The sequence below is a fragment of the Malania oleifera genome, chromosome 6, assembly GCF_029873635.1.
Source record: "Malania oleifera isolate guangnan ecotype guangnan chromosome 6, ASM2987363v1, whole genome shotgun sequence".
In the NCBI taxonomy this organism is placed as follows: Eukaryota; Viridiplantae; Streptophyta; class Magnoliopsida; order Santalales; family Ximeniaceae; genus Malania; species Malania oleifera.
In genome coordinates, this window is record NC_080422.1 from 79,544,980 (window position 1) to 79,557,381 (window position 12,402).

A 12,402-nucleotide genomic window follows, 5' to 3' on the forward strand; every position below is an offset into this window, starting at 1 on the left:
CGAAAATCCTTAAAACAATGATCTGATCTACTATAACTGTAGAGTTTCTCCTTCTGATCTACGCAGGAACCTTCGATCGTCGAAATGGACGACGAGCGACGAAGAATCGTAGAGAGAGTGAGAGAGAGAGAGACAGAGAGAGCTTTTGAGTTTTCTTAGCCCTTAAGCAACCAAAAATTATATTTATAGAGCCTTTGACCGAGTCAACTTCATCGACGAAGCGGCGCCTTCATCGACAAACTTGCCAGGCTAGTCGTGGACAAAGCTCTTCCCTCGTCGACAAACCCCATCTGGATATTTTATTTGGTTAGTTCGGTATCTCTTCGTTGACGACGCTCTGAATTTTAGTGATGAAGAGTTGAAGGGATTTCGTCGACAAATATACCACCTTCATCGACGAACCCTGGTGAATTTCCCATTACCTTTTTCTTATTTATTTTCCTTATTTTGCGGGTTTGGGTTTCTACAATCTCCCCTCCTTATAAAAATTTCGTCCTCGAAATTTTCTAAACGATACTATGCATATTCTATTCTTACAGCTCAGTCCTATCGAAAAATTGGCAGCAACCCACATAGCAGTTCCAGCCCAAGTTTATTACATACCCTCACTTATGGCGGATGAATACCATGGTTACAACATAATACTTCGGGAGATTACAATATACATACAAACTCCCTCGAAGTCATACATACTTTACTAAATACACATAAAAAAACTCTCCCGAAGACCATACTATTTAATCTAAACCATTTATATTACTATACATTCTTACGTACCATAAAATAAATACGGGTACTTTTGGCGTATTTTTGACTCTAGTTCCTATGAAACTTCCTCCACTACATGGTTACTCCATAACCTTCACTAACGGTATTTCCTCAGTCCATAACTACTGAACTTTCCTATCTAATACCTGTACCGGTACCTCCTCATATGATAAAGCATCATTGATCTCTAGAGGTTCGTAACTTAGCACGTGTGATGGATCTGACACGTACTTCCTCAGCACTGACACGTGGAACATGTCATGGATTCTGCATAGTGTGGGGGGTAAGGCCACCCGATAAGCTACCAAAACTATCATTTCCAAGATCTCAAAAGGCCCAATATACTGAGGGCTTAGCTTCCCCTTATTTCCGAACCTCATCACCCCTTGCAACGGAGCGATCCTTAGGAATACCATGCTTCCTACCTTGAACTCTAGCTCTCATCGGTGAGTATCAGCATAACTCTTTTATCAAATCTGAGTTGCCTTAATTCTCTCCCTGATCAACTCGACCTCTGAAGAGGCCTGCTGAATCAGTTCTGGACCTAGTATGTGTCGCTCGCCTACCTGATTCCAGTACAAGGGAGATCGACATTGACGACCATACGAAGCCTCGTAAGGTGCCATTTCTATGCTAGCCTGGTAACTGTTGTTATACGCAAACTCAACAAGCGGTAGATACCGTATCCAATTATCACCAAAGTCCAGTACACAAGCTGACAACATATCCTCTAACGTCTAAATAGTCCTCTTAGACTGCCCATCCATCTGCAGGTGAAAAGATGTACTAAACATTAGTTGTGAGCCCAAGGCATCTTGTAAACTCTTCTAGAAACGAGACGTAAAACTGGGATCTCGATCCAAAACAACAGAAATAGGGACACCTGCAAGCCGATTTAGAGAATAGTTGACTTTAATTGGAATGAAATGTGCAGTCTTTGTCAGCCGATCAACTACAACCTATATAGAATTCTGCCCATGCACTGCTGCAGCTAATCTCGTCACGAAATCCATCGAGATGTGCGCCTACTTCCACTTGGGGATGTCAAGTGGTTGAAGTGGTCCTCCTAGCCTCTGGTGCTCTGCCTTGACCTGCTGACATGTTAGGCACTGCTCTACGAATTGGGCGATCTCTCTTTTCATGTTGGACCACTAGAAAGATTCCCTCAAATTTTGGTGCATCTTCGTATTGCCAGGATGTACAATGTAGAGTGAATAGTGTGCTTCCTCCAAAATGACCCCTTTAATCCCGGTGTCATCTAAAACACATTCCCTATTATGGAATCACAAAATCCCATCACCAAAAATACTAAAATCTAGGTTTAACCCACTCCGAACTCCTTCCATAACCTCCACAAGCTCTAGATACTCCTTCTGCGCTACTCGGATCCTCTTTTGTAAGGTCAGTTGTACCACTAAGCTAGCAAGAACAGCCTGGTGATTTCCTTCTACTACCTCCAAGTCCAACCTTTCCAAATCCATACAAATTTGATGTTGAACTTCCACTGTTGAGACCGACGCATCAACTGACTTTCGACTCAGAGCATCAACTACCACATTTGCTTTTCTTGGGTGATAGCTAATGGTACAATCGTAGTCCTTTATCAACTCAAGTCACCTACGTTGTCTCATGTTTAGTTCTTTCTGGGTGAAAATGTACCTAAGACTCTTGTGATCAGTAAAAATCTCGCACCTTTCACCATATAGGTAGTGTCTCCAGATTTTCAGCGCAAACACTACAGCTGCCAATTCCATATCATGTGTCGAGTAGTTCTTCTCATACTCTTTGGGTTGACGAGAAGCGTATGCAACCACCCCGCCCTATTGTACTAGAACATAGCCAAGACCCTTCTTAGAGGTGTCACTGTAGATAACAAATCCACCATCCCCATATGGAATGGTCAGAACTAGAGTCGTAAACCGTTGTCATTTTAGCTCTTGGAAACTCAGCTCGCACTCATCAGTCCAATTATACCTCACATTCTTCCTCATGAGCGCATCAAAGGACCTGCTAAACTGGAGAACCCTTCAACGAACTGTTGATAGTAACCTGCAAGACCTAAAAAACTTCTGATCTCCTAAACATTCTTCGGTCTCGCCCAGTCCACTACTGCGTCTATCTTACTCTGATCCATTGATAATCCTTCTTTGGATACTACGTGCCCTAGAAATGCATTCTATTCCACCCAGAACTCGCACTTCTTCAGTTTAGCATATAACTTCTTCTCCTTAAGCATTTGTAGTACCAGTATCAGATGAACTTCATGCTCTGCAACACTCCTAGAATATACTAGGATGTCATCTATAAACACCACGACGAACTAGTTTAAGTATTCATGAAAGACTCGATTCATCAAATTCATAAATGCTGCAGGTGCATTTGTCAAACCGAATGGCATAACCATAAATTTGTAATGGCCATACCGAGTTCAGAAAGATATTTTCGGAACATCCTCCGTTTTCACCTTCAGCTGGTGATACCCAGATCGTAAATCAATCTTAGAAAAGATCGGCGTGCCTTGAAGCTAGTCAAATAGATCATCAATCCTAGGTAAGGGGTATTTGTTCTTTATCATCACCTTATTAAGTTTTCTATAGTCAATACACATCCTCATTAACCTGTCTTTCTTCTTTACAAATAGTACCGGCGTTCCCTAGGGCGAAACACTCAGTAGAATATACCCTTTATCTAGCAGCTCCTGAAGTTGTTCTTTCAACTCTCTTAGTTCAGTTAGAGCCAAATGATACGGGGCTTTTGATATCAGTGTTGTACCTAGAGCCAACTCTATACCAAACTCCACCTCACAATCTGGAGGTAATCACGACAAATCTTTTAGGAATACATCTGGGAACTCGCACACGATAAGGACCTCTTCCAGTTCACGTTCCCCTACCAGCGTGTCTTTCACAAATGTCAGATACCCTTGTCATCCCTCCAAAAGTAATCTCCTAACCTACAAAGCTGAAAGGATTTGTGGTGTGGAGTGCGCACACGACCCAAAGAATCTGAATTCATGCTTCCCCGAAGGTCTAAAAACCACTTCTCTCTTGTAGCAATCGATATTGGCATAACTAGCAGACAACCAGACCATACCCAGAATAATATCGCAGCTATGCACATCAAACACAATGAGACTAACTGGTAGTACTCTCTCTTGAATTTCTACTGGTAAGTCACGGATTACCCTACTACATACAACTACTGACCCTGAAGGCATAGCCACTACCAGTTCATAGTCTAACTGTTGAGTTTCAATTCCACACAGTTTAACAAATCCTCAGGAGATAAAGGAATGTGTTGCCCCCAAGTCAAATAGTATAACAGCTTTATTGGAAGGCATGTAAATGGTACCTATGACAACATCTCCTATATTCTCTGCATCACCAGGAGTTAGGGAGTACACCCTAGCCTGGGCTGTCCCCCCTTGCTGATCACCCCGTTGTACCTGAACACCTCCTCCACATGACTGTCGTGGAGCTTCGCTGTTCATCGGCGTGCGACAATCTTTCTTCTGATGTCCCATCCAACCACAACGAAAACAAGCTCAAGAACCCTACAAACACTTCCCTGAGTGAGGTCTCCCACACTTGGAACAAGCAGGAGTAGTTACGGTACTCTGAGAAGCACCACCACTGTTCTTCTTCCAGTGGCCCTGCTTTGCCCCTCCATAAGAACTGAAAGGCGTAGGTCTCTTCTTCAGAACCTGAACCTCAAGGTCTTCCTACAAAATTTCCTCCACTACAGTGGCTTTGTCAACCAGAGTGACAAAGTCCTACATCTGCCATATCGCAGTCTACTTCCTGATCTCCTTCTTCAAGCCCCTATGAAACTTCCAAGCCTTCTTTGCCTTGTTTGGAATCATGAATGGAGCAAATCGAGATAGCTCCTGAAACCTGGCAGCGTACTGCTGAACCAACAGCCGCCCCTGCTCCAAACTCATGAATTCCTCCATCTTGGCATTTCTGACCGTGGCTGGAAAATACCGTTCAAAGAATAAATCTTTGAATCGAGCCCACGTCACAACTATAAGAATAGGTTGGTGCTCTTCAAGCATCTTAACGGACTTCCACCACCTCTCTACTTCGCCTGTCAGCTTAAACGTCGCAAAGGCTACCTTCTGCTTCTTAGTGCAGTTCTGGACGTCTAAAATCTTCTCAATCTCCCCGATCCAATTCTTAGCCCGAATTGGATCCGCACTCCTCACGAAGACATGAGGTTTCAGTCGTGTAAACTGGTCAATGGAGCATCCTAACTCAGCTAGGGGATGATCCTAACTCTTATTGATTTGGAAAACCTCAATTATAAGCTACTGAGCGAAGTCTCGTAGAACACTAGTAAAGTCACTACTAGCCTCATGGCCAGCACCCTCACTACTACTACCTCCAATGTTGGCTGTAATATCCCTGGATTCCATCCTGAAAAGCAATTGAGGAAATCAATTAAAATCTTAACCAACTAATACTGCAACACTATAAACTCACCTCCCATAATAACATTCCTAGTACCAACGTACTCTAATGACTCACATTCTCATTCTAACTCAAGTTTCGCCCTTCCACTTAAAAAAAATTTGTCAATAGATTGTCGTGATTTTCTGAACCCTTCGAATGATCCAGAGAAACACAGAAACTTGCCAATGGATTTCTTTCCCTAAGTATACTAAGCCAAACTTGAAAATCGTACCCACATCCCAAACTCTGGTATAGTCGAATCTACAAAACCTAATAACCTAAGCTCTAATCATATCCATAACCAGACAGTGCAATTTACATCACCCTTCCGGCTGGCTATGGGCTCTGATACCAAACTGTAACGCCCCGACCCTTAATACAACCCTAGAGTTCTATTATATATACATATCCTATACAAATCATGATAGCATACATAACTACCTGCCCTAAACAGGGACATACAGGTATTTCATAATGATATGTACTCACCTATTTTGTAGAAAACATAAACATACATATGGATTCTAATAGACATACTAGAGAATCTAAATGTTCCTTACATGTATTCAACCGTACTTAAAACATAAACTGCCCTAAACTACTTGCCCTAAACATGGACATACAGGTATTTCATAATGATATGTACTCATATATTTTGCGAAAAACATAAACATTCATATGGATTCTAATAAACATACCAGAGAATCTAAATGTTCCTTACATGTATTCAATTGTATTTAAAACATAAATTGTATTACATTCCCAAAACCCAACTAGGCTAACAACCCAATATTCATACAAAATCTTACGCTAACTAATAGGACCCTACGCTCCACAGCCTCTCTAGATGACTAGGACCGATGTCCTATAACTCCTGAAAACAAAGTTGTAAGATTGGGGTGAGACACTTCTCAGTAAGGAGGAAGATATTACATCAGTGTGTAATTGTACAGTTATATTCTTATTTGAAAATGATTACATAGATTGCACATTCTCAATACCATAATGTATAGATAGTACATATATAAATCCCTGATAATATATATAACCCAGCATCATTACAAATGAGAGTTCCCGAGTTTAGGGTAGGGTACAGGCCCATACACTGTACAATCCCTCCGCCCAGTACTCGAACCTGTGACTCTGCCTAGTAAAGCCTTTAAATCATGTATATGCATATTTAAAACACCATCTAGCTCGAAACTATCATAACTATGCTAGTAACTCCTCATGGCAAAGGTTGTGCCCTAAGAAAAACACTGATCGAGCCCTGTATGTATAGGCATCGTCAGGCATCCTATCATACGGTTGTCCAACTTGCCCATCACAACTCTGATCCCTTTCAACCAATGACCCTTCTTACCAAGCCTACTACTAGGTACCCACACTGAACAATAACTACGTGTGGTTGCACTATACCTCTGTTTTGGCAACATTATAGAGCCTATATAATATAAGCTTTTTAAGGCCTCATATACTATTGAGACAAGCTACGGTCTTAATATCATATATACAATTTACATTAAAACATAATAACCTGTGAAATTCCAGTATTTTCACAATCTCATTCACGCATATATTCATTCAAACTGTGGTAAAATTTGGCTCGTAACCTCTTGATTTTACCTTTTTCTCGTACTTGGCATAGTATCTAACCGACACCTATTTTCTGCATTTTCTGATAATCACTTGGAACCTTAGTCCCAATAGTTCGTATATATACATCTCAAATCAGTATAGATTAAATTCATATCGTACGTCACACTTTTTTAGTAAAGTATACATTTCATATAATCTGGTTCGTAAAATATCATTTCTGCTACTATTTTAGAGTTTCAAGAATCTCCTACTTTAATTTTAGTGCAAATAAATTAGTTTAAGAAATTTGGAGATCATATGCCGAAAACCCCATTTTTTCCAAAATCGTAAAATCGTGAAAACCGTAAGAATTGGCATTTATACCCAATAAAACTTTGCAAATAATCAGTCAATAAGTAAATATAAATATAAGCTACGTATCCTATGGTTTCTTTTTCTAAAAATACTGATGTAAACAAATCCCCTTCCCTTTTTCCCGAAAATTGAAACACGAGCTTATTGATCCAAAATTACGACACAGAATCCTTAAACCTAAAAACCAAAGAACAATACTTTAGTATAATTCTATTTACTACAGATCTACTGAATAGAAAACAAATTTAGATCCTTACCTTGATTTTAGGAAAAATCCCGAAAATCCTCAAAACGACGATCTGATCCGCTATAACTGTAGAGTTTCTCCTTCTAATCTACACAAGAACCTTCGATCGTCGACATGGATGAGGAACAACGAAGAATCAGAGAGAGAGAGAGAGAGAGAGAGAGAGAGAGCTTTTGGGTTTTCTTAACCCTTAAGCAACCAAAAATGATATTTATAGAGCCTTTGACTAAGTCAACTTCATCGACGAAGTGGCGCCTTCGTCGACGAACCCCATCCGGATATTTTCTTTGGTTAGCTCGCTATCTCTTCATCGACGACACTCTGAATTTTGGCGATGAAGAATTTAAGGGACTTCGTCGGCAAATATACCACCTTCGTCAACGAACCCCTTTGAATTTCCCATTTTACCCTTTTCTTATTTATTTTCCTTATTTTGCGGGTTCGGGTCTCTACAATTATATTATACGTTAACAATAGATTTATGATTTTAAAATAACGTTTGATCATTGTTTAAGAATGGATCCTAAAGATAGTAACATTGGAGGAAATGAGATTAATGTGAAGGCTCCCAAGGATAGGTAACAATCCTATATTCTCTTAGAAAAATGGTAGTATTATTGAAGACAAGTTAATTAATTTAAATATGTTATTTATGCTTGTAGAAACACGTACACATATTGATGATCTATAATTAATTTCTAGATCAGATACATTAATAACTTTAAATTTCATATTTATGATCCAATATATAAACATAATAATATAATAATATTCGAGATTTATTTTTTGTCGCTGTTATTATTTTCACTAAAAATATAAGAAGTAGCACATTAAACACTACTAGGTTTGGAGGTACTACACATACAAGTAGATATGAACAAACATTCTGTTCTAAAATCTACCTTTACTCAAAATTCTTTTGTGTGTGCAAGTTGGATATGAATATGTATTTTTACATTGCATATTCAGTACTCATCAAAATATTCAAGCTTGATTTAGGAATATAGACTTGACAAAATCTTTAATGTTAATTTTGTATTAGTTTATAAAGAATTTAATACAATTTAAATGTTACTATATTATATTTAAATTAAAAAAATGATTTAAAATAAAATCCAAGTTCATCATTCAATTATTGTAGACTTCTTCTTCCAAGATAGTTAAGGAAATTAACCAGCCCTGATCATGGTTGTCCACAGTAGTATATATTAGAGTAGAACTCCTTATACAAAAAAGTACATAAGTAGCTCGAAGTAAGTTAATAATAATAAATAAATAAAATAGCCTCATGGGTGGAAATCATCGGTTATAACTCACTTACCCCCGAAGCAAGGCCAGGGCATGAGACCATTTGGGGGAAGTGGGGACTCGAACCTGCAATCACATGGATACATGACTGATTCCTTGCCACTAGGCCACCCTCCCAAGTAGTGATCTAAGGATGGGACTAATTATTGTTAAAACATTAATAAAGATGTAGAAACTTGAACAAAATTTTGATTCCGCGAATTTTGCAATACACGACGCTCAATTTTCGCGACACGCGTTGCTTTCTCTCGATTTCCACTACACACGTCACCCTCCCTCGATTTTTGCAAAACATGTCGCTTGCGGCATGCATCACCCTTCCTGCGGCACCCTCCCTTAAATCTCGCGACACATGTCACTTTCCCTCGTTTTTTGCAAAATGCGACGCGTGCTTGATATTTGCAGTACGTGTCTCTCTCTCTCGAGTCTCACGACACACGTCGCTCTCCCTCAATTTTTGCAAAACGCATTGCGTGCTCGATATCCATGACATGGCCATTTTTCCTCAATTCTCGTGGCACACATCGCTCTTGCTCGATTTCCACAACTCGTGGCCATTCCCCTATAAAAAGGGTTTGCTCTCCTTGAATGCTAAGCCTCACAACTTTCTACCATCTTGAACAACCATATTTTGGCTTGCAGAGATGAACTCTTCCCAACTTTTCTCTTGGTTATCTCATTACTCGTTTCATTTAACTGAAAATGTTGCCAAATCACCCAACTCCCCATTTTGCTGAAAGCAGCACTAGATCGCCAATTCAAAGGTGGAAACTCAGTAAGAAACAGTTGGAGATTTTAGAGGAGCCCTTCCACAATAGTCAAGGGGAACTCCCTTCTGTGGAGCGGGTTATCTTGCATGCAATACGACTCCGACGACATGGTCCAATCAAGCCAAAAAATGTACTCTTTTGGTTTGAGAACCGTAGGCGTAGGCGGGGAACAGATGAAGAGGCCACCATTTCAACTACTGCCCACCAATTATCTATCTCACCTCCTCCACCACTACCGCCCTGAGCAATGCTCCCGTCATTTTCTCAACCACTTGTACCCTCATCCCTATCGACAATATTCCATCTATGAAGCTGACAACTAACATCACACCAATGAGTCGTACCCCTTAAATTGGCAACATCGCAGTCACCAAACTAAGGGTTTTTGATAATGCTGGCCTACTCCAACATTTCCAAGAGATCTAATACGCGTTGAGACTCATGTACGAGCCATTGATGACTCGTTACGACCATCTCCACCAAAGGCCATAAGGGGAAAAGGCAGCTGTTCTTCCCTTGCCAAAAAAACAAGCATTCTCTTCCTTTTTTCGATCCTAGCCGGCGACATTACAAGAGGTCAACGCCGGCAAGAAAGAACCCAGGCAGATAGTAGTGACACCGCTAGCACTTCAATAGATGTTGACATTAAGCTAAGGCTCTAAAAGCCGAATTTTAGTTTATTTTTATTTTATTGTAATTTATGAGATATGTATTTTATATATATATATATATATATAATTTTGTTCAATCATTTTCCATATTTTCTGAGTTCTTCCCCTTCAACCCCTATTAGACCAACAATTCTCACTTCAGTCTCCCAGACAAATATTCTTCTAAATTGATCATATAATAAGACTTAACCAAATCTTTCAAACCAAGAGCACAAATATAGTACTCATTTTAAATTAACAAATTTCGAGGACAAAATTTTTATGAGGGGAGGATGTAATGACCCAAAAAATATATATACGATTAAAACATAATAATAATAATAATAATAATAATAATAATAATAATAATAATAATAAAAATGATCATTAAGTTAATATCAATATAAATGTACTTTTTTGTAGGATCTTTGATTTCATGTTTGATGTCTAAGAAAGACCTTATTTTAGCAAGTGTTTAGAGACCATTGTGGCTCAGTTGCTCCCTAGAGATCGACCTAGTCAAAATGAAATTTCATAAGATAAACAAGGTAGACACTGCTTGTACACGTAAATAAGTACATATACATAAAATAATGTTTTAATTGACATAATTTGTAGAAATATATAATAATAATAATAATAATAATAATAATAATAATAATAATAATAATAATAATAATAATATAGGTATCCTATGTGGGGTCCACATGAGTTTCGAAGTTGTGTAAAGCTCATAAGACCATGTGAGGACACTATTGGAGTTACATAATGTCGACACCCCAAGTTTAACTAGGCTACCCCGAGAAGACCCGGCACATAAAGTTGACTTCAGCCCTGGGAAATTGGAGGAGCCTCCTGAGAGACCCGATCGAGTCTCAGTTTGTTTTCATTGAGTCCTGGTATACTTTCCGAGTCCCGCTTTGTTTTCAATAAGTCTCGTTGTTTTTGTCGAAATCTGGTTTGTTTCCATGGAGTCCCAGTGTGTCTACCGATTCTTGTGTTGTCTTCCTGGAATCTCAGAATTTTAACCAAGTTCCGGTTTGTCTACCAAGTCCCGATTTGTCTTCCATGAGTCTCGGAGTTTCAGTTGAGTCTCGGTATATTTTACCAACTCTCGGTTTGTCTATCAAATCACAATTTGTCTATCGAGTCCTGGTTTGTCTTGATCGAGTCCTGTTTTGTCTTCAATGAGTCTTGATCCGTTTTTTTCGAATCTCGGTGTCGTTACCAAGTCTCGTTTCGTTTTCAGTGAGTTCATTTGTTTTTACCGAATCTCGGTGCCTCTACCGAGTTTCGGTTCGTTTTCGGTGAGTCTCGTTGTTTTTACCAAGTTTCGATTCGTTTTCAGCGAGTCCGATTGTTTTTACCGAGTCCCGGTGCATTTTCACTAAATTCCGAGCATCTTAAAGAAATGGAGTCCAGGTCCTTCGATTTTCGGGAAATCAAGTTGAACTTTCGCCCGGGTCTCTCTTTTCGGAAAGACAAGGGTCGTTAAAAAATACAAAAATCCTAAATATTAGTATATTATAATTATTACTATTACTTTCATTTTTAGTACTAGTATCTTAATGTAGTGTCTTATTATTATTATTATTATTATTATTACTCCTTTTATTAATATTATTATTATTATTATTATTATTATTATTATTATTTGTTCTAGGATTATTAGTATTATTATTGTTATTTTCATTATTAAAACCAAAAAAATATATATATATAATGCCAATTTAGGTCTTTTACACGCACACAGGGGAGGGGGAGCGCACGGTACATTCTCGCCCAGATCCCTCATATCTCTCTCTCCCTCTCTCTGGTATTGTCCTCTGGCTGCGAGCCACCACCACCGGCATCACCATACCAGCGCAGATCTTCCCTCTCATCAGACAACCACAACCTTTGCCCCATCAACAACTCCCCCTCTCTCAACTTCACCCTGCAAGCACTCGGACCACCCTCAACCGCTCCCGCACAGCCGCCCTCAGCCGCGACCCACTGCCTCCATATATTTCACTCTCCTTCATCTTTACTAGCAGCCCAAAACCTCTGTAAACCTCCTTCATCTCCCTCATCTCCCTGCTCCGAACCTAGCTGTAACACCCTTCGAACCACCGCAACCATCATCAACACCGCCTATAACCACCATCTAGCAACCTAGCCGTCGCAACCTCCAGCCCTCCCTCTGATTCTCTCCCTCATTTCTCCATTCACGGCCACCAGCCTCACATAACCAGCAGCCTGAAACTCTAGATCCA